Source organism: Panthera onca, chromosome D2 (assembly GCF_046562875.1).
Source record: "Panthera onca isolate mPanOnc1 chromosome D2, mPanOnc1 haplotype 2, whole genome shotgun sequence".
Classification (NCBI taxonomy): Eukaryota; Metazoa; Chordata; class Mammalia; order Carnivora; family Felidae; genus Panthera; species Panthera onca.
This window is the reverse complement of record NC_138349.1, coordinates 74,180,796-74,207,360: the sequence shown is the minus strand read 5'-3', so window position 1 is coordinate 74,207,360 and position 26,565 is coordinate 74,180,796.

Sequence of the window (26,565 nt, the reverse complement as noted above, 5' to 3'; positions counted from 1 at the left end):
TTCAACCTATCTCACCCACTCCCCTACCTCCTGTCTAGCAACCACCAATCTGCTCTCTGAGATTTTTTCTTCTTCAAGATTGTACCTAGAAGTGAAATCAGAAAAAATGTTTAATGTTTATTTATTTATTTTGGGAGGGAGAGAGGGAGAGAGAATCCTAAGCAAGCTCCCTGCCAGCAGCACAGAGCAGCCGACATGGGGCTGGAACTCATGAACTGTGAAATCCATGACCTGAGCTGAAATTAAGTCAGACGCTTAACCAACTGAGCCACCCAGGTGCCTCAAGATCAAAATCTTTTTGAAAAACTATTCTTTTGTAAAACATTTCTAGATATATGATGAATTTTTTTCATTGTTGCTTTGATAAAAGAAATATATTTCCATGATGCCATGTAATAAGTTATTATTAATATAAAGAAAAACTACTGGGTTTATATATTTATCTTATGTCTTGCCCTTTCAGCTAACTCATTTAATCCTTATAAGCAATTTTCAGTGGACTTTCTGTTTTTTGTTTTATTTTGTGATTTCTTTTAATGTTTATTTATTTTGAGGGGGAGAGAGCGAGCAAGCATGAGTGGGGGAAGGGCAGAGAGGAAGGGAGAAAGAGAATCCCAAGCAGGCTCTGCACTGTCAGCACAGAGCCCGATGCAGGGTTCAATCTCATGAACCATGAGATCATGACTTGAGCCAAAATCAAGAGTCAGACACTTAACCAACTGAGCCACCCAGGCGCCCATCTGGTTTTTAGACATATTATTGTGCAAACGACAAGAAAATTAATTTTTTCTTCTTTCTTTTCAGAGTTTTTCATTTCTATTTTATACACAATTTCATTGGCCAGAAGTTCTCAAACAGTGTTAAATAATCATTTAATCCTAGAAAATATTCTTGACTTACTCCTGATTTTAATGGAAACAACTCTAGTATTTCATTGTTAAGTAAGATGTGGATTACTGGATCAAGATAAAGCCCTTTTTTAAAAATGTTTATTTTTGAGAGAGAGAGAGAGAGAGAGAGACAGACAGACAGAGTGCAAGCAGGTGAGGGGCAGAGAGAGAAGGAGACACAGAATCTGAAACAGGCTCCAGGCTCCGAGCTGTCAGAATGGAGCCTGACGCGGGCTCAAACTCACAAACTGCGTGACATCATGACCTGAGTCGAAGTTGGGTGCTTAATCAACCAGGTCACCCAGGTGTCCCAGGATAAAGCTCTTTACCATAGGAAGAACACATCATTACATTCCTAATTTTCTAAAGACTTACAAAAATCTCGAATAAATGCTAAACTTTACTCACTTTTAGGCAATATATGGAAATTATATGATTTTTTGTTGGACCAATTAAAGTGATGACTTAACAGACTGCCTAACATTAAACTATCCCTGAATTATTTTATAATGTACCACTGAATTTAATTTCCTAGCATTTTATTTATGATCACCCTATTTATATTCATAGTACAATTTTATCGATAGCAAAATTTTCCAAATAGTTTCATGAACACAGCTTCCACAATGGATTCCTGAAATCAAATTAAGCTTGTGAATTCTCTGTGCTGAACGAACCATGGAAATTCAATAGTATGCATAAAATATTAAGTTCAGTACTAAAAAGTGAAGTTCAATACTAAAAAAACCATTAGAGAAAGAAAAAATTTGCTTGGCTTTTCCCCCAAATCCTTCATAGGTTTTTCTCTGCTTAAGTTGTCAGCTTTATTTTGAGTTAGTTTTGCTAATTCATACTTTTTAAGGATACATTCATTTCTGCATCAAACATAATGGCAACAACTTGACTATAGGTGTTAAACTTCACGATTAAGATAAACGTTCTCTTTCTCAATTATTACAAGCATTTTAGTGTGTTTATGAGAGGCTGCAAAGAGCTCACCAGTTACATGTCATTTTTATTTATTTATTTATTTTTAATGTTTATTTATTTTTGAGAGAGACAGGGACAGAGTGCGAGCGGGGGAGGGGCAGAGAGAGAGGGAGACACGGAATCCGAAGCAGGCTCCAGGCTCCGAGCTGTCAGCACAGAGCCCGACACGGGGCTTGAACTGACGAGCTGGGAGATCGTGACCTGAGCCGAAGTCGGACGCTCAACCGACTGAGCCACCCAGGCGCCCCTACATGTCATTTTTAAAGTGAAGGTTCTCCGCATTCACCGTGGATACTGCCTGTTCTTTGAACGATTTTCAAAATGGCAAGGACAACACTGTTATCATCATCATTCAGATCATACATACATTCTATCAGCATCGTTCTGTGCTCTCTGAGTGCAGCATGGTGGAAGAAGTCAACAGAAATGTACCCACAACTATATATTTCATTCACCTACAATACTAAACAGAAATGAACAATGTACCACCAAAAACCTCTGGTTAAATCTCAAAACATATGTATTTTATTTTTTATATAAAATGAAATCTACATAGCATCATTGCCTTGTTACCTTCACACTCAGGTAAGTTACAATAGCTGATTTTATATGTCAATTTGGCTGGGCCACGGTGCCCAGATATTTGGTCAAATATTATTCTGGGTGTTTCTGGGAGGGTGTTTTGGGATGATATTAACATTTAGATGGAGAGGCTGAGTAAGGCAGATCGTCCTCCATAATGTGTGTGGGTCTCACCTAATCAGTTGAAGGTTTAATTAGAAAAGACTCACCTCCCTGAGCAAAAAGTAATTCTGCCAGCTGACAGCTTTTGGACTTGACCTGCAGCATCATCATCTCTCTCTCTCTCTCTCTCTTTCTTTTTTTTTCTTTTCTTTCTTTTTTTTTTTTTCTTTTGTCTCCAGCCTGCTGGATTACTCTGCAGATTTTGGACATGTTATCTTCTACAATCCCATGAGCCAATTCTTTAAAATAAATTTTTTTATCTATCTCTCCATCTCATCTCATCTCTCTCTCTCGCTTCTATTGGTTCTGAAGAACCCTAATATAGTAATGAACAGTTAATGTCTTAGATTTACAGAATTTCTGAGCTGGAAGGAACCTGAAGGATCATCTAGTTCCAGGAGTAACCATCAAACAATAAACCAAAGATCAGTGTTTGACACTTTACTAAGCCTTGTAGAAATCAAGTCACGCATATCTAGCTTCCACTGCTAACTGATGTAAGATCAATGCGGACAGCACGCAAGTACATAAACACCAGTAAAATATAAAAGAACCACAACACTGTCAATACAAGTCTAATTTTATCACTTTCTGCTTTAAAAATATTTAAGTGGTACTCATTTGCTTACACAAAATACCAAATTCCTTACCATGAACTTCAAGCCACTAAACAATGTAACCCCACACAGCCTCCCCAACTCGGCTCCTGATGCTCCACTCCTGTGCCTCCCTGCACACTGTCCAATCCCCATGGTCTTCCCCAGACCTTTTTCCTCTTAATTCTTCTTAATTCTTCATGGTCAGGTTTAGTCCCCACACCCCTACACTGTGATGCTGTCCTGTCACTCTAAATCAAAGGACGGCTTGCTACCCTGGCTTCTGCCAAATGGTATAGATAATGTCAAGATGGCATCTCCCCCTTTCAGGGACAGACCACATTTCATTCACCTTCTTCTTGCTGAAATGTCAAAGGAGGCTCAAAACATGTTTAATGAATGAACAAACAGACTATACACATAAATATTTAAGCATTTGGTTCTTAATGGCTGTTGTTATTGCCTATGTGCCAAATTTGCACAGAATGCCTCACTCTGTAATTGGAGAAGGAGAAACCTGGAGATCAATGAAGGTGACGTCCCTGGCAGTCATTGAAGCTAGATGTAGAATGTACCAAGTAAGAATGTCCCTGTTTCTTCTGAGCAGCCCCAAAATGAAGGCACCAAGCTAAAATCTACATAGTATGCCAAAGTCATCAGCTCCCAGTTAATAGCTAATAGGATAGGTAGTATTGAAGAGGGCTGGATTATGTCTTCTGGTGATCTGGTGATATTCTCTGCTTTGGGGGATAGTGGACTCTACAAGGTGAAAAACAGGTGATAAGTATTTATTTTAATTCAAGCAATAATGCCTGGGAAGTGAGCTCTACAAAGAATCCTTACAATAAAAAGAGAAGTGTGGCCTCATGGACAAGACTTCTCACACTTAAATGGTCTCCTGCACCACAAAGGATCAGGCAACAAGAGACATCAGTGGTGAGATTCCAGATGGAAGCCAACAGAGCAGTCTGTGAGGCCATAGAAATATTGAGCACCTTTGAGAAAGGAATCAAGGTGAAGTGACAAAGGTTTTTGGGTTAGCAAATGATAAGGATGGAATTCTCTTGAGGCATTCATAGTTTATCTGTAGTGCCACGCACTGGCGTACAGGGAAGGGAAATCATGGCAGTCAATGATGGCCCCTAAAGATGGAGGAAACTGCCATATTGCTTGTGGGTACAGACAGTATGCGCAATCATTGAGATATGATCTCTTGGGAGTTCTTGCAAGAGGAGAGGCACCAGGCTGTGCAGCATGATGGACTACCCATGTGTCTGGGCAGGTGCTCAAAATAAGAAAAGCATGATGTGCACAGCTGGTTCAAATCCGCAAATCAATCAATGTGATACATCACATTAATAAAAGAAAGACAAGAACCACATGATCCTCTCAATAGATGCAGAGAAAGTATTTGACAAAATACAGCATCCTTTCTTTATAAAAACCCTCAAGAAAATAGGAGTAAAAGGATCATACCTCAAGATCATAAAAGCCATGTACAAAAGACCCATCATTAATATCATCCTTGATAGGAGAAAACTGAGAGCTTTCCCCCTACAGCCAGGAACACGACTGGGATGCCCACTCTCACCACTGTTTTTTAACATAGTGCTGGAAGTCCTCGCCTCAGCAATCAGACAACACAAAGGAATAAAAGGCATCCAAATTGGCAAGGAGGAAGTCAAACTATCATTCTTCGCAACAACATGATACTCTGTATAGAAAACCCAAAAGATTCCACAAAAAAACTGCTAGAACTGATCCATGAATTCAGCAAAGTTGCAGGATATAAAATCAACGCACAGAAATCGGTTGCATTTCTCTATACCAATAATGAACAGGAAAGAGAAATCAAGGAATTGATCCCATTTACAATTGTATCAAAAACCATAAAATACTTAGGAATAAACCTAACCAAAGAGGTAAAAAAATCTATACACTGAAAACTATAGAAAGCTTATGAAAGAAATTAAAGAAGACACAAAAAAATGAAAAACATTCCATGCTCATGGATTGGAATAACAAATACTGTTAAAATGTCAATACTACCCAATCTACATATTCAATGCAATCCTTATTAAAATAACACCAGCATTCTTCACAGAGCTAGAATAAACAATCCTAAAATTTGTATGGAACCAGAAAAGACCCTGAATAGCCAAAGCAATCCTGAAAAAGAAAACCAAAGCTTGAGGCGTCACAATCCCAGACTTTGAGATATATTATAAAAGCTATAATCATCAAGAAAGCATGGTAGTGGCACAAAAACAGACACTTAGATCAGAACAGAATAAAGAACCGAGAAATGGACCACAAACATATGGCCAACTAATCTTTGACAAAGCAGGAAAGAATACCCAATGGAATAAAGATAGTCTCTTCAGCAAATGGTGCTGGGAAAACTGGACAGCGACATGCAGAAGAACGAACCTGGACCACTTTTTTACAACTGACACAAAAATAAACTCAAAATGGATGAAAGAACTAAACGTAAGACAGGAAGCCATCAAAATCCTAGAGGAGAAAGCAGGCAACAACCTCTTTGACCTCGGCTGCAGCAACTTCTTACACAACACATCTCCGGAGGCAAGGGAAACAAAAGCAAAAATGAACTATTGGGATCTCATCAAGATAAAAAGCTTCTGCACAGCGAAGGAAACAATCAGCAAAACTAAAAGGCAACCGACGGAATGGGAGAAGATACTTGCAAATGACGTATCAGATAAAGGGTTAGTATCCCAAATCTATAAAGAAGTTATCAAACTCAACACCCAAAAAAACAAATAATCCAGTAAAGAAATGGGCAAAAGACATGAATAGACAGTTCTCCAAAGAAGACATCCAAATGGCTAACAGACACATGAAAAAAATGTTCAACGTCACTCATCATCAGGGAAATACAAATCAAAACCACAATGAAATACCACCTCACACCTGTCAGAATGGCTAAAATTAACAACTCAGGCAACAACAGATGTTGGCGAGGATGCGGAGAAAGAGTATCTCTTTTGCACTGCTGGTGGAATGCAAACTGGTGCAGCCACTCTAGAAAACAGTATGGAGGTTCCTCAAAAAATCAAAAACAGAACTACCCTATGATCTAGCAATTGCACTATTAGCTATTTACCTAAAGGTTACAAAAATACAGATTTGAAGGGGCACATGCACCCCAATGTTCATACAGTGCTATTAACAATAGCCAAAGTATGGAAAGAGCCAAAATGTCCATCAACAGATGAATGGATAAAGATGTGTTGCGCACACACACACACACACACGCACACACACACACACACACACACACACACACACAATGGAGTATTACTCAGCTATCAAAAAGAATGCAATCTTGCCACTGGCAATGACATGGATGGAGTTAGAATGTATTATGCGAGTTAAAATAAGTCAGTCTGAGAAAGACAAATGTCATATGACTTCACTCATGTGGAATTTAAGATACAAAACAGATGAACATAAGGGAAGGGAAGCAAAAACAAAATAAAAACAGGGAGGGGGGACAAAACATAAGAGACTCTTAAATATAGAGAACAAACTGAGGGTTGCCGGAGGGGTTGTGGGTAGGGGGATGGGCTAAACGGGTAAGGGGCATTTAGGAGGACACTTGGGATGAGGACTAGGTGTTATACACAGGGGATAAATCACTGGAATCTACTCCTGAAATCATCATTGCACTATATGCTAACTAACTTGGATGTACATCTAAAAAAATAATAAATAAATAAAAAAGAAAAGCAACCTGAACCATCAGAAAGAAGCCACTCCTCTAAGCCACAGCTGCCTTGGCAGAAGTGCTATTCTTAAACGGAAACACACGTGACTATTATTTGCAAAAATAGGAGATAAAATTCAGATCTTTCAGATGAAAGGAAAAAGAATAGCTCTGATTTAAAAAGGTATGTCTAAAGTGGTCCCACTCCAAATTAACCACCTAGAGATCCCGTATTCCCTGGTAAACTTTTCCTCCTGTCCCCCACCAAAACATACAAAACAAAACAAAAAATTCAAACCCTGGAGATTCTCTTCAGGCATTCCTTCCCATTCTCACTCAGCAAATTACCTCCCCTTCTACTTCAGAGAAAATGGAAGCTCTCAAGAAAAGAATCCCTGAACTTCGTACTACCTACCTACCTGCGCCCTCCTGCGTACTTTCCTTCCTTGCCTCCTGACACAGGAGACTTGTGCCTCCACCAGAGCCATCTGCCACCTCTCTCCTACATGGCTATCTTGTAACAGAACAGGAAACAATGAGTCGACAGGCTTTATTCTAGGTGAGCCTTCTTCCCATACAAAGTGATGCTCCCATACAAACATCACTCAGTCTCTGAGCTGAACTGAGGAAACACAACTTTTACAGGCACTGCGGGTGTCATGAGCCAGTGGGATCTTACAAAACAGCTGGGCCAATCTTATGTTTATAGAAATGGTTCTGGTTATTTTGTACGATGGTCTCTGTTCTGAAAAAGAGACAGGATTTTATTTCACTGGCAGTTACCTTGGAAGTACAGGTGATTGCTATTATTTTTTATTATTATTTCGCGCGCAAAGAAAACTTGTATTTGTCTATCTGAAAACTGTCATCTATATTGTTCAGTCTGCTGGGCTTTTGGAAAGGTCCTCTGGCTTAAAACTGGAAGACATTCACTTCTCTTTCCCACAGAAACCAACTACCTATATAAGTAGCTTTTCATAAAGGTCAGGGTTGACCTCCGAGATTCTTAGAATCATGACTCCGAGACTCTTCCTGTACAATCTCTAAACATTCTGTCTCCTGGCTCCTACCCTTACCTCCTCCCACTTTTCTAGATACTTCTCTGTACTCGTGGCCATTTTCTTTTCTTGTCTGTTATGTGTATGTTTCCCAGGGCATGGTCTTAGTCTTTCTACTACCAATCACTGCACCTGGACAGAAGCATTCATTCTGAGATTTCAATTACATTCCTGTGCTGCTGACCCCCAAATCCATATTTTCAGTGAGAACCTTTCTCCTGAGCCCCACTTAGATGTCTGATGGGCACTCCCAATTCAACATGTTCAAGGTTGTCCTAATCCCCCAAGTTCCATAACCTTTGTTTGCTCTTCCCTCAGATGCTGCCATGATGGCTGTGCTAGAAACTCTCCCTGTCACCCACACCATCCAAACATCTCACTACTTGACAACTGCTCCTTCATGTAGAAACTTCACTGGGCACAAATTCTGTTTACCTGAATCTATCAGCATAGCCTGATCCTGTGCTCAGACCCAAATGCCTCACAGGGATGAGATAATATTATATCATTTGGTAACTTTTTATGAATGGTTCATGCATGGTAGGCTAAAATTTTTTTTTAAAAAAACTTTGCCTAATCATTAAAGGAAAGGGACACAGCAATGGTGATACTAGGAACATTCTTGCTAATATTCCCAAACGGCAACGTTCCCTTGCAAGCCCTTGCTCTGGGCAGGTCCAGCGACAGGTGCTGGGGACGCAGAGGTACAAGGTCGTTCCTGCCTCCAAGCTGCTTACAGAGTAAGGGAGGAGAGTGGCAGGGATATCATCACCATTCGCCAGGCAAGTCCTTTCACATGAGGTACAGAAACCAGGGGTTGGGGTTGGTGTAACCAGGGAACACCACTCAGACCAGGGCTGTGCGACAAATTTCCTGGGGACAATGAAATTTAAGATGGGTTTTCAACTTGATCATCTCTTCACTTTGTTTTCTGTTCAGTCACCTATAAAATGAGACTTTATTTATTTAAAAAAATTTTTTTAATGTTTATTTATTTTTGAGAGAGAGAGACTGAGTGTGAGCGGGGGAAGGGCAGAGAAAGAGGGAGACACAGAATCTGAAGCAGGCTCCAGGCTCTGAGCTGTCAGCACAGAGCCCAACGCAGAGGTTGAACCCATGAACGGTGAGATGATGGCCTGAGCTGAAGTCGCATGCTCAACCGACTGAGCCACCAGGTGCCTCTTTGAGAGGCCTTTAGTCAGCTCCTTCACAACTGCTCTTTAATTAGCCATCTGATCACACTCTCCATCTCTAATGCCAAAAGGATCTTTGCTTTTATTATTCAAAGGCTTGGAACCCTAGGGTTTGATGTGGAAGGGAGAAGACTTAGGCCACATCATAACAAGAAAAGAAGAAGAAAAACGGCCTTCCCAGCTCACTGTCTCATTTTCAGGGAGCTGGACTGTCAGGCCAACCTCATTCAGATGGACAGGAAGGTTGGCAGTCACGTTTAACATGCTCGCAGTCTGCAGATATTTTCTAGACACTCTGGTCTGGCACTGTGAGTACACGGTGCCCTCTTTCTGAATAAATTACAGAACAATTACAGCCCAAGGGAGGGGAGTGCTCCCTTTCTGCTGCCACCGCAGTGATTCAGAAGGTGCCCAGGCCTACAGCATGGGGGTGGGGCTCAGAGACAGCAGCCCCTGCCTAGCATCACCAGCAATCGTCTAGGACGGGAGAGGCCGTGGGAGGCCCTGACCCCAATACTCAAGCCCCAACGGTGCTCTGGTTGGAGACACACAAGGTGACGTGAACTGGCAAATGATCCAGACTGAGTCTCTGTGCCTTCAGAACTTTCAGCTCTCCCTGCTGTTGGCTTTACAGCCAAGCTCTAGCTCTGGTGCCTTGCAGCACCGCCAAGAGACTGAATGTAAAAATGGACAGTGACTAGACCGTGCATACAAAATAAAACTCTGACCCACTACCTGCAGGGACCTGTTCAGGAAACCGACCCCTATGTACAAGGAACAGGCTAGGAAGCCCGCCTGCTAGTAGTCAGACTTAGGAAGTCAGGCTGCTGTCTCTAGTAACAATCCAGGGGGCCAGGTAATGCCTGTAACAGCCCCAAATGGCCAGAACGTTAATAACTGACGGCTTCCTTAACTTTCGTTCCTGCTTCCAATTCGGGGCCAACCAGAGAAAGCCAAATATGCAGTCCTAACCAGTCACGTAGGATGTCCCTCTAAGGCTTAGCCCCCCTCCAGCCACCCCAGGATGACAGCGTCCATTCAGGGCAGACCTGGAAACTTCCATTTTGTGCACCACACAGCTTTCCCACTCCTCTGCTATCTTTGAGTCTCTACCAAAATGCAAGTGATGGTGGCTGACCCCGTGGCTGTTGTAAGGTCTGCATAACAGCCTTTGCTTTTCTCGCTCGGTGGGTCTTCACTTATTGCCACACTGCCGTTCAGACTCACTGGCTTTAATCCCCAGCCTCAAGCTCTTGTCTCCAGATCTTGCCCTCTTAGTCCTTTGCCGGGCACGCTCTCAAGAATGAACAATCGAGGGGCGCCTGGGTGGCTCAGTCGGTTAAGCGTCCGACTTCGGCTCAGGTCACGATCTCACGGTCCGTGAGTTCGAGCCCCGCGTCGGGCTCTGGGCTGACGGCTCAGAGCCTGGAGCCTGCTTCCGATTCTGTGTCTCCCTCTCTCTCTGCCCCTCCCCCGTTCATGCTCTGTCTCTCTCTGTCTCAAAAATAAATAAACGTTAAAAAAAAATTAAAAAAAAAAAAAAAGAATGAACAATCGATATCCAAGTTTGTTTGAAAGAGGTGAGGTGGGCAAGATGATTAATTTAGGAATCTGAGAAGATAAAAGTAGCATTCCCATCTTTGAAAACAGTTTTTATTGTGAGCCACGGCAGCAAGAACAGACACAGTCATGGCTGAAGTGAGGGTGTGGGTACAGGTACAGACACAGATACAGGCGTGGATGTATGTTTTCCTCTATGTGGTGTAAAGGATGCGGTAAGGAGGGGGATATCACCGTGAAGGGAAAGTGTTGTGTTCCCTATGAAAACAAGGAAATCAGGAAGTAGAAAGAAAAGGAAAAATGAGTTGCTGACAAGTCTGTAACCACGCAATAACATTTCTCCTTGAAAACTGGCCACACATCAGCTGATAGTGTGTGCATTTTTGAGATACACACACACACACACGCACGCACAGACTCTAACAACCAGCAGTGCATTCATTATTTTCCTTCTTCCTTACGTATGGGCAATCCCATGACACTTTATAATTGCATCTAAAATTATTATATGCGATGAGATGCGAATATCATCAATCACCTTATCAACACTTGAAATAGTCGAGATAATTAGAATATGGTAAAGAAAGCAACGGCTGACAAACATCTACATCAGCACTCTATTCTTACTCTCTCAATAAAGAAGTAGTTGTACTCCTATGGCGCAAACACTAATACTCTAGAAGGAACCAGGAGGAAATTGTAAGCAGCCTGTAGTACTGGGTTTCTAAATGGGCCATTCAGTCTTTCTTACCTACCTCCCTCCACTCCCTCCTCTGAACCTCACCCGACCCCACCACCCTGGTCAAGCTTTCCGTCACTTCTGTCTCTCATACTGACATCTCCAATATCACTCCTTGTTAAAATTCTTGCCTTGAAATCCAGAAAATGAAGAATCCAGTAGTTACACACTAGGGCAAGGAAGGGTCTGTATCCCTCTGAGGGAAAATACACAGGTAGCACGTTTAATCTAGAAGCCTGCTTGGCATTGGCACAGTTACCCAAAGCCCCTCCTGGAACGTCTCTTCCTGTGTCCCTCACAAGACTCGATCAGCTCCAGGAGCAGGTGTGAACACTCAGCTCGCCACGTGGAATCCCAGGTACTAATCACTTCCCTTGGTGATCACCCCCCCACACACCCAACTGCATGTCAGTCGTTCTGTGAGGTGCTGAGATTTTACATCAAGCATTCAGGTGGGGGGTGGGGGGAGCGGGGTGCAGCCACCCCTGAAACCCAATTTCTATCTCTTTCTTTCAAAACACATTATTGTTTCCTTGAAGTACTGATCAAAGCACACCTCCACAGAGATGCCCCGAATGGGTCCCAGAGGCCCCTTATGAAACGGGTTCCTCCAGCACCCCGGCTGCACGAACTGACACACGGGACTCCACATTTGCACATTTCCTACCCGGGCTCTGGCCTCAGGACTGCAAACACTGTTGTCTGCTCCCGTGTCACATGTCCAGTTCCACTTCTCAAGGAGCGTGGTTTCTGACGCCTCCATCCCGCGCACATCCCTCTGGAAAGCAGGAAGGCGGGAGCTTCCAGAGTGCATCTAACACGCTGATTGCATCCTTTACCTGTCGGAAACTCGCCAGGCAGAGGGCAAGCTGAGGGCTGCTAAGTGCACCAGGTTTCTTTCGCCAATCTGGGGCAGAAATGTTACTTCCCATCAGCCACCCAGAGCAAGAGAGACTGAGCAGCCTGTAGGAAAGAAAAGCTCATGACAAGCCCTCAACTAGGCCCCAGAAGTGCAGTTCAACTGCGTGACAGGGACAGAAGTGCTGACCATCAGGGGCCTCATCCTCACTCCCCTAACGAGTCTTCCAGAGGAGACTCTCCGCTCATGTCTTGTCCTCTCTGACAGCGTTAGAGGTGGAGAAAATGTAGAAGGCTGGGCCGGCGCAAGAAAAGGTCATCAACACAGATTCCTGGTGCAAATGACACCAAGAATTTGAAGGGCGTGGAAGGGCTGAGAGAAGCTTGGCTAACGTAGGAGAACAGCGAGCAAGCAGTGAAAGTGACAAGGGAGTTTCCAGGGGCAGAGGGCAGAGGAGCTAGGGACAGCTCTCGTGACAAGTGATACTTTGTGGGAAGAGAAACAGGTTTTCCAGAAGTCTCTCATGTGCCCTATGGTGGAAATCCCCACCTCACCGTCATGCTCTCTACACGTCCCCAAGAAACCTTCCAGAAAGACCGACGTTGTTCGGCAGTGCCTGTCAGGCGTTAGGTGTCATGTCTCCCGCGTCCTGTCCCATGCGGAGGCTGCCTTCAAGGCAGGAGCAAAGGGGCCTGCGGTTTGGGAGACTGGCAGCTCGGAGCTGGGTCCCGAGTACCTAACCACACCGTGGCTTGGATCCCAACCTAGAACTGGGTCCAGAGAGTAATCTCCCAACTGCCCAGGTGCCGGACCGCTGCTTGGAGGGGCTTGGGGGTGTGACAAGCACAATCTGTGATAAGCCCCGGAATCCCACTCAAAGTAGAAAGATGCAGAGCCAATACTGTGAGTCCAGAGTTACAGTTTTGGGGAAAAGACGCTGTGAAAAAGACACTGCAAATATCACACGGAAACCAAACCTTTGCACGAATCTGTCACTTCCTGGGAAAGACTAAGAAGATTCCTCACACGTTTACAGGTTTGACCCAAATCTCGGGAGGCACAATTCTACCGGCCTTGGATACTTCCCAAGAAGGGGAGAGGTGTTTGATTGCCCTGTATCCTGGCTGAGATCACCACCGAGGTGCCCCAGTGGTGACGCAGGGTCAGAACCTGTGTGGAACATTAGACGTGCCTTGCAGCACGTCACTGCGGGAGCAGTTTCTATCTGGGAGTTATTTTTAAAATGTAAGCCTCTCCAAGAGCCATGTGAATCCTAGACACTGGCAGAACTGATTTAGATACAGATGGCAATGCCTATGTTCGGAAAACAAGACCAAATAACATAACCACAGCGGGACCAGAACTGGCCGGGGAAGTACCATACATGTGACTCAGCCTGCTGAGGGCAGAGTTGTGACAAATAAGGACCTAGTGGGTGGGTAATAAGAGTGTTTCCCAGCCCCGATCCGTGCCTCCCCTGCCCCCTCTTTCCTTCTTCCTTCTTCTTCCTCCCACCCCTAATCCCACCCCCACCTTCTAGTTTGGATCATACATGATGCCTCTGATTTGGTTCCAGGTGATGGAGGTGATATCAAATACCTGAGCACTGAGCCCCTGGTGCCTCAGTGGACCTAACACTCAGGGAATGTGTTTAGTAAGCAACTCAGCACCACCTGGGACTTGGGACAATGGATATATCCTTGTACCAGGCATGGTTTCGATGACAAGCAACATCTAGTGGCAGATTGTACCCATGAGGAAAGAACTCTGCGAAGACCCCATTTTTTGCCTCGGGCAGAAGGGTAGCCCCTGGAACCACGGAATGACACTCACAGCTCCCCCTGGAACCTTCCACAGTGTGCTTTGCCCAGGACAGCTATGCAGGCTGAGTAGGCAATCGTGTGTTAATTTGCATTTGTTATATGTGAAAACCGTCTGGGTATCTCAGATGGTAATGGGATGCGCCATACCCGGTGTTGTTGAAATTTGGGATTAAAAAAGAATGCAGAGCTTTCAGTCTCAGTGGTGGGGTTTCTGGAAACAGATTCGTGATTTTTAAGGCAGGGATCGTTTTACCAAGTTTTTTGGTTTTTGTTTTTTTCAGAAGAGGAATTCAGTGCCCCTAATTTGCTGGTACCAAAGCACATGAGCCTGTTGAGAGAGCCAGCTCTAGGCCGGGTGACAGTCTGCTCCAGCCACAGAGTGACGAGAAACTCTGGAGACAGCCACTTCCCTGAGGAGAACTGGGGAGAGGGAGAACTGTCCAAAGTGGATTTTCTAGAAGTCCCAGCGGGTGATGTGCAGACACTCTCTTCACTCCTGAGGGAGCAATCTTAGGTAGAGATTGGTTCTCAGTGGTCTTCTCGGGTCTGTTTTGTGCTCCTTCTGGGTGCCACACCATGGCCAAGACTGTCTGCTGCTCGTGTTCAGGTTACCGTATCTACAAGTACCAAATCCATATATTCCAACGTAAGGCCAGACCAAGCCTTCTGTTCGTCACAGAGGTCCTTGGGAGACTACACTGGAATCCAGACAGGACAGTGGCCAAAAGACATTTTCGGACTGTTGGTGTTAGAAGTCTTGCCAAGAGGAGGGTGGTACGTGAGTTCCTTTGGCAGAGGCGAGACCTGGAGAGGAGCCAGATCTCCTCTCTCTCCTCGCTGCTCACCGGCTCGCCCCACAAACTATTTCATGACCCCCACGGCAAGAGGGGAGCACAGGAGTCTCCATGGGGTGCTCCAGGGACAAAGGTGGGATGGTGCACGCAGGGCAGGAAACACTCTCCACTTGTGTGCAGCCCCCTGCAGGTGGCAGGGTGTGGCCTGGCCTTGACAGTGCGGGAGGTGGCCACTGGTGGCCTCAGAGGACAGGCCCTTGGCCAGTGAGTCAGTGTTGCCTCCACGAACGGCCCCCACAGCAGTGCAGCCGGTCGCCAGTTCTCAGGGGCTCTGTCTGTGTGGACATCAGCAAGGGGCATTTCGAGACCTGAAGCAGTGCCTCGTGGGACTTTAAGAGAAGGGTTGTCCACAGTAAGTGGGCGCAGGAGACAGTTATATTGCAATGAGTCATTTACACACAGTCTGGGGAATCCTGCAGAACCCAAGATCACTCAGGATTATGAGACATTATTTAAATAAATAGATCTTCGTCTGCTTCCATAAAGAAAACACTATTGATCTGTTATTAGGCGGTCATTCACTCAACATTTCGGTCACTGCTGTTTTTTGTCGTTACTGAGTTTTGCGGTTATTGTATTGCTGTTGTCTGTTCTTTGCTGACATTTTTCAGCAGTGTTGACAGATTCTCAGTGAAAAATCCACAGTCTCTCAGGAAGGCATACCGGATACTGGACTGTGATTAGGAAACATGAGTAGGGCTGGAGGCATAGTCATATGAGGATGAAATCTGTTTCCTGGCCCGAATAATCATCTGCACTATTTTATTCATCGATTTAAGACGTCCAGTGAGATTCCACGCCTGCCAAGCCAGAGCTACTACAAGGGCCATAAAGATGAACAACTTGCCTTTAAAAGGGGGACACGGTTGAACACAAATAATTTCAGTGTGATGGTAAGAGCGCCGGAACAGAGTTACACCTGCAAAGAGAAGGGTGAGGCCAATTCTTTACCTGGGGACATGGAAAGGTTTCAGAGAGGAGGCGACAGCTGAAATGAATTTTGAAGGACAGGTGGGAGATTTCCTTAAGAAGGATGAAGAAAACAAGAAGAGAGAAACACCTTTCATTACCTAGCAGCTCTCTCAGTGCTCCCGCTTCACAGCTGTGTTCTCCCCTTTGAAGCAGAAAATCAAGGCTTGGCTTTAAGACTGGATGGATGGTTTCAGTCAATCCAGAGTTTGTCTACATGTGTTCTGCCAGGGGCTTCAGAGGATACACTGGAAGCATGAACAAGGCTCTCATTCAAGAACTGTACTGATCAGGGTGCCTGGGTGGCTCAGTTGGTTAAGCGTCTGAGTCTTGGTTTCACCTCAGGTCACAATCTTGTGGTTTTCTAAGTTCAAGCCCTGCATCTGGCAAGGCAGCACAGAGCCAGCCTGGGATCCTTGCTCTCTCCCTCTCTCTCTGCCCCTCTCCCCTCTCGCACTGGTTCTGCGTTTCTCAAAAATAAATAAACTTAAAAAAAAAAAAAAACAACTGTACTGATCACATCTTTTGGATGTAACACAACTAAGAACAAAACATCATGCCTTAAGTCCCCAGATCTGACAGAACAGAAGTAAGTTCAACAGAACCTTCTATGAGATGCACTCTACAGCTGTGTTTATTCCTCTGTAACATTGGACTCCTCTTGTATTTTCTCTATTATGCGTTGCCCTTTAGTAATGGTATTTTAAACAGTAATGATATTTACGTTTAAATTCCCAAACGTCACCATCAGTCAGGAGATACGTTTGGGAATTTTAAAAAGCAATGATATTTTAAAGATTTTTCTGGATATTTCTATTTGCACTAATGGGAAAACAGTACAATTGTTGCGTAGAATCTTGCCCACTGACCTCTTGCTTCACCAATTTAGATACCAATTTCCTCCAATGTACATCTCTATTACGAAATGGAAAATTCTCAATCTATTATCTCCAGCTCTAAGGGTAGGGAGGCAATGGTAAATACAAACACACAAATGAAAACCAAAAACCTAAGTCTCACCTCTTGAAAGAAACTTTATTCAAAAAATCTCCACCCTTTATCAGTTGCAAGATCTAGTAATGTTTAGTCTGGAATGGTCTGTAATGAAAGATCTTCAAAAGGCAGAGGAGAAAAGAAAGTTAGGTATTCATTTATTAGTAAGAATTAAAAATAGCCATAGACACATAAAAAGATCACATCAGCTTTTAAACAGGAAGACAGAAAGTATCTTTTTTTTTTTTACATTTGCCAGTTTATTAAAGGATTTGATAAAGGTTCCAGATGAACAGCCAGGTAAAGAGATAACATAGGACGAGGTCTGGGAGAGTCCCAACTACAGGAGCTTCTGTCCCCATGGAATTGGGATGCGTCATCCTCCGGGTATGGATGTGTCTGCCAGCCTGGAAGCTTCCGGAACCCTGCACATTTGGGATTTTATGGAGACTTCCTCACGTAGGCACAATCAATTATTAACTCTATTTCCAATATTAACTCTCTATTTCTCCATTTAGAAACTAATCCTTTTCTTGGGAAATTGACTCAAACAGGATTGTGTGTTAGCACGCTCCAATCAGACTCTCTGCTATGGGGACCCACTGTCACGCTTAAGTCCCCACAGCAGAAAGAATGGTAACATTCACATTTTCTCACCTTAACTAGAAGACCAGAAAGTTCAGAAACACCATCCTAGAGACCAAATGCCTTTTTTGGACACCTGGGAAGGAGACTTTGCAGTGATTGTAAGAAAACACATAAGATGACAGGTACACAGGGGTTACTCTATGCCTAACAGAACACAAAAAATTATCTCTAATGGGTCACTGTATTCATTTTATTGGGAATGCCAATGGAATCAGTAAACAAGGCAGTGGTGACGTGATTTCAGTGAGGAAGACTATGCCTATTGAAAATACATATAACTAAGTCAAAGACTGAATGAAAGGTATAACCATATATATAAGGCCTAGCTGGACACCAATCTCTCTTTTCCTTGGCCTTTTTTTTTTTTTTTTGATAAGTTTTAGGCTTCCAGAATGACTCAGCGTAAAGTACACAGGGCTCCCCACTGCCTCCTGTGCCCTCTCCAAGTCTCTCCTATTATTAATATCTTCAATTGGTGTGGTACATTTGTTACAAATGATGAACCAATATTGATACATTCTTTTTTTTTTTAAGTTTATTCATTGACAGAGAGACACAGAGAGCATGCACAATTGGGGGAGGGGCAGAGAGAGAGAGAGAAAGAGAGAATCCCAAGCAGGCTCCACGCTGAGCCCAATGAAGGGCTTGAACCCACAAACCATGAGATTATGACCTGAGCTGAGATCAAGAGTTGGATACTCAACCGACTGAGCTACTGAGATGCCCAAAAACATTATTCTTAACTAAAGTCCATACTTTATATTAGGGTTCAATCTAGATGTTTTACATTCTACTGGTCTGGATAAACATATAACAACATATATTCACCATTACAGTATTTCGCAGAATAGTTTCACCGCCCTAAAAATCCTCTGTGATTCACCAATTTATCCCTTCCTCCTCCCCACTCAGAGGCCCTGGCAACCACTGATCTTTTTACTGTCTCCCTAGTTTTGCCTTTTCCAGAATGTCATATAGTTGGGATCACACAGTATGTAACCTTTTCAGATTGGTTTCTTTCACTCAGTAATATGCATCTAAGGTTCCTCCGTGTCCTTTCATGGCTTGACAGCTCGTTTCTTTTTAGTGCCAAATATCATTCCACTGTCTGAAGCACAGTTTACTTATTCATTCACCTGCTGAAGGACGCCTTCGTTGCTTCTAAGTTTTGACAATTATGAGTCCAGCTACTGTAAACATTTGTGTGCTTGTGTTTGCATGCCCCTAAGTTTTCGTCTCCCTTGAGAGAATACAAGGAGCACAACTGCTGGACTGCATGTCAGGGAGGAGTATCTTTAGTTTGGTAAGAAACTGCCGAGCTATCTTCCAATGTGAAGTCTCTGAGAAGACCTGTTTTTTAATTTCAGTGAAGTCCAGCTTATCAATGATTTCTTTCGTGAATTGTGCTTTTGTCATCGTAGCTCAAAAGTCATCACCAAGCCCAAAGTCACTGAGATTTTCTCCTATGTTATCTTCTAGGAGTTATGTGGGTTTGCATTTTACCTTTAAGTCTGTGATCCGCTTTGAATTAATTTCAGGGAAAGGTGTAAGGTCTGGGTCTAGATTCACTTTTTTTGCATAGGGATGTCTAGCTGGTCCAGCATCATTTGTTAAAAAAGACTATCCTTTCTTCACCCAAGCTGTGCTTCTTTGCCAAAGACCAGTTGGTTATATTCATGTGGGTCTATTTCTGGGCTTGCTATTCTGTTCCACTGATCCACTTGTCTATTCTTTCACCAACACACACTATGTCAATCACCACAGCTGTATAGGAAGGCTTGAGACCTAGTAATGTCCGTCTTCCAACTTTGCTCATCAACTTCAATACTGGATAGGCTATTCTGGACACTCTGCTTTCCAGATAAACTTGAGAATGCATTTGTTGGGGTTCCAGTTCAAAAGGGAGACACAGGAAAACCCTGATACACCGAGGATTTCACCCCATTGATACACTGAGTCTATAGCTACATAGATGGAACAATTTCCTCTTCAAAAAAATCCTTAAGGCTAGCTGAGAGATGACTACACGTTGGGCAATGACAAGAAAACCACAATGAAGTGAGTAGGAGAGGCTGGGACACAATCTGACCATAAATCCCACCTCTAACATGGTGACCCACAGCTGGGAGAAAACTCAGAACCTGGAACTTCTCCCTGGGGAGTGAAAGGTGTGAACCCCATACTGGGAAGGCCAACTTTTAGGAACTGCACCTGAGAAACGAGCCCCCAAACACCTAACTTTGAAAACCAGCAGGACTCACATCCTAAGACCCACAGTACTGTAGTGACCTGGGAGATGACTCTTAAAGAACCTGCATACTGGGATGCCCCCCACCCCAAGGCCCAGGTCAGAGAGATGACAGCCACACTTAAAGTGAGGGAAGCTCACTTGCTTCTATGAAAACACCGTCCTGAGGGGAGGGCATCTAACAGCACACACATCTCTCCCAGAACACTCTGCTGGAGGGGCACCAGTGGGCTATCCTGGAGCTCCCCCAGTGTCATGCTCCAGGGCTCCAGTACTTCCGGGAAGGGAGCTTTCACACGTGGCTCGTCCCCAGATTTTTGTGGCTGCAGCCCAGGGGAACCTCTTGGTTGCCTAGCTCTGGAGGCAAGGGGAACTTTGCATTCCTGGTTCCGGATAACCAGTAATAATTGCCGTCACTCAGAAAGGAGCTCATACCCTTGTCTGGTGCCCTGATTTTTGCAGCTGCTGCCAGAGGACAAGTCTAGATTGCCTGGCTCTGGTGGCCAGTGGGGCTTACGCTTGTGGCAGGCTGCCACCCCCTCAGCACTGCGCGGACAGCAGGCTGAGGCACACCCCTCACTCATTCTGTGAAGGAGACGTCTTTGCTTGTCCTAGAGCTTTGGCCGGAGGGGCAGACTTCGGATCTGGCGCACACCTAGTGCACTATGGGGCTGCTCTCAAGCAACACACGCTGTGCTGCCATCTTGGCTCCCCTCCTCCACCTTGCTCCAGCTCATCTCCCAGGAGAGAGCTTGTAACCATCTGGAGCCCTGAGTTTTGCAACTGCTGCCCAGGGGATACTACAGGATTGCTTGGCCCGTGGGGCTTGTGCTTGCATAAGCTTATTTTGAAAAGCTGCCGCCTGAGGGTCTGGCTTCCAATCAGTCTGAATCTAGGTGCTGAGACCCTCCCCTTAGAAACACTGACAGGTCTTGGCACATCCTTGACTGCCTGGACAAGTACAAAGGTTTGAGAGGCAACAAAAAGCTGGGGCAGGGTTGAATGACAAGGGTTATCTCCGTTAAGACTGGGAGAGGTGGCTTTTTTATCTACTGTATAGAAACCAAATAGAGAGTCAAGCAAGATGAAAAACCAGAGGAATATTTGCCAAATAAAAGGACAAGATAAAGTCTCAGGAAAAAACTTTAATGAAACAGAGATAAGTAATTTATCTGATAAGGAGTTCAAAGTAATGGTCATAACAATGCTCACCAAACTGGAGAGAAGAACGGATATACACAGTGAGAACTCCAACAAAGAGCAGGAAAACATAAGAAGATACCAAATACAAGTCACAGAGATGAGTGAAAAATACACCAGAGGGCTTCAACAGCAGACAAGATGATGCAGAAGAAAAGATCAGTCAAGTCAAAGACGAATCAGTGAAACTCACCCCATCAGAGAAGCAAAAAGAAAAAAAAAAAAGAAAGAAAAAGCTAAGATAGCCTAAGTGGCATATACTACAACATCAAACAGACTAATATTTGTATCATAGGGGTCCCAGAAGGAGAGAGAGAGAAAGGAACAGAAATCTTGTTTGAGGAAATAAATAATTGAAAACGTCCCTAACCTGGAACAGAAAACAGACATCCAGATCCAGGAAGCACGGACAGTTCCACAAGAGATTAAACTAAAGAGACCCACACCAAGATACATTATAATTAAGATGTCAAAAGGTAAAGTGACAAATGGATAAAGAAGTTGTGGTTTATATACACAATGGACTACTGGTTGGCAATGAGAAAGAATGAAATCTGGCCATTTGCAGCAACGTGGATGGAACTGGAGAGTGTTATGCTAAGTGAAGTAAGTCACACAGAGAAAGACAGATACCATATGTTTTTCACTCTTATGTGGATCCTGAGAAACTCAACAGAAGACCATGGGGGAGGGGAAGGGGGAAAAAAGTTACAGAGAGGGAGGGAGGCAAACCATAAGAGACTCTTAGAAACTGAGAATAAACTGAGGGTTAATGGGGGTGGGGAGAGAGGAGAGAGTGAGTGACAGGCATTGAGGAGGGCACTTGTTGGGATGAGCACCGGGTGTTGTTGTATGGAAACCAATTTGACAATAAATTATATTTTTTAAAAAAAGGGAAAGGGGTGCCTGGGTGGCTCAGTCAGGGTGTGTGTCCGACTTTGGCTCAGGTCATGACCTCACTGTGAGTTCGAGCCCCACATAGGGCTCCGTGCTGACAGCTCGGAGCCTGGCGCCTGCTTTGGATTCTGTGTCTCCCTCTCTCTCTTCCCCTCCCCTGCTCACATTCTGTCTCTCTCTTTCTTTCTCTCTCAAAAAATGAATAAAACATTTCAGAAACCCCAAAGATGTCAAAAGGCAAAGACTAAAAGAGAATATTAAAAGCAGTAACAGAAAAACAACTTGTTATGTACGAGGGAACCCCCACGAGACCATCAGCAGATTTTTCAGCAGAGACCTTACAGAGTGGCATGATATAGTCAAAGTGATGAAAGAAAAAAAAATCTTCCAACCCAAAACACACTGGCTGGCAAAGTTATCGTTTTGAATTGAAGGAGAGATAGAGTTCTCCAGACAAACAAAAGCTAAAGGGGTTCATCACCTTTAAACCGGTGTTACAAGGAATGTTAAAGGGACTTCTTGAAGCTGAGATGGGCACTAATCAGTAGAAACAAAACATATGAAAGAATAAATCTCACTGGGAAAGTAAATATATAGTAAAGGTAGCAGAGTGATCACTTATAAAGCTAGTTATGAAGGTTAAAGTAGTAAAAATAACTATAATTACAACAATTAGTGGATACACAATGATAGAAAATGTAACACCAAAAACATAAAACACAGAGGGGGAGAATAAAAATGTTGAGCTTTAGAAGTGGATCAAAGATCCGATCTCTAACTGAGGGGCTTTCTTGGGACTGGGGCCGGCTCCCTATTCGCACACCTGGGGAGGAGGGGAGCCAAGCCTGGGTGCGGTTGTGGGTCAGAGGCTCAGTCCGCTGCTGGAGAAAGCGGTTCCCTCCCTGGAGGGCTGCGCCATAGCACAGAACATGCCTGCGTCCCCCACCCCTCGGGCGCAGTGGCTGGGCAGAAGTCTCAGTCTGCAGGAGGAAAAGGCCGCCGTTTCCCAGGAGAGCTGTGGGAAAAGACAAAGCCTGCCCGCTTCCGCCCCCGCGGGGACTCGCGGCGTGGGCGGTGGCTCAGTCCCCAGTAGGAGAAGGCAGTCCTCCCTGAAGTGCGGCAGTGGCACAGACAAAGCCAGCCAGCCGGGACGCATATCGCAGCACTGAGAGGCGCTTCCCCAGTGCTAGAGCGCACAGAGCGGGACTTTGAATCCTAGCCAAGCACAGGGTCAGGGGAGTTGGCGCAGAGAGAACTGCCCCCCCCCCCCCCCCCCCCCCCGTCTGCGCCCGTGGCACAGTGAGGACGACTCAAACAGAGCCTACCGGGTCCGGCTCCTTGGAGAAGAGACTGGGGAATCACCATTCCCCCCTCTACCGCCACCACCAAGGGCGGGGGGGGGGGGGGGGGGGGGGCGCTCAGGGGATCACTCTGGGGCCCACAGTGGAGGCGGATTCAGATTACGCCAAACCACGCCCCCTTGCACTGGGTAACTGCTTATCCACTGGAGGCCCACGGACCCTGCGGACAGCTCCTCCCGACCAGCGATGCAGCATTGCCTGGATTAACTCTAGATCAATTCTGGATATAGAGATATATTCTGCCCCCGTTTCTCCTCATTATCTCTTCCATGCCCTAGGCTGGTTACTCTGGGTATTGGTCTGTCTAAACAGACATATTTAATCCATTGTCTTGATACATGTTCTACACCTCCTTCTTTACACTCCTTTCTCTCTCTCTGGAATGATCAAGCCACATAGTTTCTCTGTCTGGGTAATTTTATCTTGGTTTCACTGTCCCCACCTCCTTCTTTATTTCCCTTTCCCTCTCTCTGGATTAATCCTTTTAGCCTCTCTGCCTAATCAATGTTTATTTTTTCTTCCCTCCACCCCATCATTTCTCTCGTTGTATGTGCTCTTCCATCAGCACTGCCTCCATCCTCTTCTTTACTTGTAGTCGGTGTCTTTGATTTTTTTTGGTTTTAGTCTTTAGGTTTTTGTGTTTGTTTGTTTGTGTTATTTGATTGTGTTTGCGTGTTTTTGTCTCCTGTTTGTCTATCTGTTTTCCTTTCCAGGGCTACTCCAAGAAACAAATCAAAGCACACCTGGTGGAGGGTCCAAAACATCACTACAAGTCGGGTAATAAAATAACCAAAGTCACAACAACAGAGAGCAAGTAACAATCCCCGAAAAAACACCTCCTGAAGAGCCAGGCCCTGGACAGTGGGTGACCCTCCTTTAATATAACAGTGCTTGTAGGTGCAGAGCACACAAGCTGTTAAAACACATAAAGGACACAAAACTAGCCAAAATGACGAAACGGAAGAATTCTCCTCAAAAGAAACTCCAGGAAATAGCGACAGCTAACGAATTGGTCAAAACCGATTTAAGCAATATAACGGAACAAGAATTTAGAATAACAGTCATAAAATTAATCACTGGGTTTGAAAAAAGCATAGAGGACAGCAGAGAATCTATTGCTACAGATATCAAGGGACTAAAAAATAGTCATGATGAATTTAAAAATGCTAGAGGGACGCCTGGGTGGCTCAGTCAGTTGAGCGTCCAGCTTGGGTCATGATCTCGCGGTTTGTGAGTTCGAGCCCCACATCGGGCTCTGTGCTGACAGCTCAGAGCCTGGAGCCTGTTTCGGATTCTGTGTCTCCCTCTCTCTCTGCTCCTCCTCTGCTCGTGCTCTGTCTCTCTCTCTCTCTCTCAAAAATAAATAAATAAACATTAAAAATGTTATAAATGAGGTGCAAAATAAAATGGAGGCAGCTATAGCACGGATTGAAGAGGCAGAGGAGAGAATAGGTGAATTAGAAGATAAAATTATGGAAAAAGAGGAAGCTGAGAGAGATAGAAAAATCCAGGAGTATGAGGGGAGAATTAGACAACTAAGTGATGCAATCAAATGGAACAATATCCGTATCATAGGAATTCCAGAAGAAGAAGAGAGAGAGAAAGGAGCTGAAGGTATACTTGAACAAATCATAGCTGAGAACTTCCCTGATCTTGGGAAGGAAACAGGCATTGAAATCTAAGAGGCACAGAGAACTCCCTTGAGACATACATTGAATCGATCTTCTGTAAGACCTATCATACTGAAACTGGCAAAATACAAGGGTAAAGAGAGAATTCTGAAAGCACCTAGGGATAAACAGGCCCTAACATACAAAGGTAGACACATAAGGGTAGTAGTAGACCTATCTACTGAAACTTGGCAGACCAGAAAGGAATGGCAGGAAATCTTCAATGTGATGAACAGAAAAAATATGCAGCTGAGAATCCTTTATCCAGCAAGTCTGTCATTCAGAATAGAAGGAGAGATAAAGGTTTTCCCAAACAAAAAAACTGAAGGAGTTCATCACCATTAAACCAGCCTTCAAGAGATCCTAAGGGGGACTCTGTGAGTGAAATGTTGCAAGGACCACAAAGTACCAGAGACACCACTACAAGCATGAAACCTACAGACATCACAATGACTCTAAACCCATCTCTTTCAATAACAACACTGAACGTAAATGCACTAAATGCTCCAACCAAAAGACATAGTGTATCAGAATGGATAAAAAAAAAAAAAACAAAAAAAAAACAAGACCCATCTATTTGCTATCTACAAGAGACTCATTTTAGACCAGAGGACCTTCAGAATGAAAGTGAGGGGATGAAGAACTATCTATCATGCTACTGGAAGTCAAAAGAAAGCTGGAGTAGCCATACTTATATCAGACAAACTAGACGTTAATTAAAAGCTGTAACAAGAGATGAAGAAGGGCATTATATAACAATTACAGGGTCTATCCATCAGGAAGAACTAACAATTATAAATGTCTATGCACTGAATACAGGAGCCCCCAAATATGTAAAACAATTAATCACAAACATAAGCAACCTTATTGATAAGAATGTGGTAATTTCAGGGGACTTTAATACTCCACTTACAACAATGGATACATCTAGACACAGGATCAATAAAGAAACAAGTGCCCTGAATGATACATTGGATCAGATGGACTTGACAGATATATTTAGAACTCTGCATCCCAAAGCAACAGAATATATTTTCTTCTCAAGGGCACATAGAACATTCTCCAAGACAGATCACATACTGGGTCACAAAACAGCCCTTAATAAGTATACAAGAATTGAGATTATACCATGCACACTTTCAGACCACAATGCTATGAAAGTTGAAATCAACCACAGGAAAAAGTCTGGAAAACCTCCAAAAGCATGGAGATTAAAGAACACCCTACTAAAGAATGAATGGGTCAACCAGGCAATTAGAGAAGAAATTAAAAAAATATATGGAAACAAATGAAAATGAAAATACAACAATCCAAATGCTTTGGGATACAGCAAAGGCAGTCCTGAGAGGAAAATACATTGCAATCCAGGCCTATCTCAAGAAACAAGAAAAATCCCCAATACAAAATCTAACAGCACACCTAAAGGAACTAGAAGCAGAACAGCAAAGGCATCCCAAACCCAGCAGAAGAAGAGAAATAATAAAGCTCAGAGCAGAAATAAACAATATAGAATCTAAAAAACAGTAGAGCAGATCAATGAAAC